The sequence below is a fragment of the Otolemur garnettii genome, unplaced genomic scaffold (genome assembly GCF_000181295.1).
Source record: "Otolemur garnettii isolate 467f Iridium unplaced genomic scaffold, OtoGar3 scaffold00141, whole genome shotgun sequence".
In the NCBI taxonomy this organism is placed as follows: domain Eukaryota; kingdom Metazoa; phylum Chordata; class Mammalia; order Primates; family Galagidae; genus Otolemur; species Otolemur garnettii.
In genome coordinates this window covers 4761175-4761848 of record NW_003852536.1, presented here as the reverse complement: position 1 = coordinate 4761848, position 674 = coordinate 4761175, and positions in this window count along the sequence as shown.

Below are 674 nucleotides of genomic sequence, written 5' to 3'. Positions count from 1 at the left end.
GCCTGCCCCCAATCCTCCTACACCTCTCCCTCGCCCATTATCACTGGAAAGCCAAAGAGCAAGCGGAGAAGTGGGCGCCTTCTCTGCTCCTCCTCCGTGCTGCTCACTGAGCGCTGGGACCGCTCCGGAGCGAGAAGCTGGGAGCCACCTCCGCCCCTCCCCCACCGCACCCCGCGGCGTGCCCGCACCCCGCCCCAGCCCTGCTGGTGCTGTACACTCCTCCTCCTCAAAGTTCAACCAACTTCCTAAGAGCCTATTCGTCCCACCCCAGGGGACTTAGAGCAGAGGATGCCCAGCAGTCCCCACCCCTAGAAAATGGCCAGGACGACTTGTCTTTTTCTTGAGCCTGGAACGCTACTTTCATGGAGGGTGGAGCGAAGCAACTGGCCGGTGGCAGCCGCTCCGCGGCGGGCAGGCTGGATCCGCTGCACCGCAGCCCCAGCCCTCCGCGTCCCCGGGGAACAAGGCTCCGGGAGGCTGCATCCTTCCTCGCAGCCTCCCATCCTGGGGAGTGACCCCGGCTGTTCTACAACGCTCAACCAGCGCTTGGGCTGTTCAATGGGTGTTCGCGGTGTGCTGCTGGGCGGTTGTCTCCTTCCTTTTCTAGATCCACAGGACCAGGCTTTACAGCCCCCCACTCCGGGCTTTTGAAATCTGCATTCTGAACCGGCCAA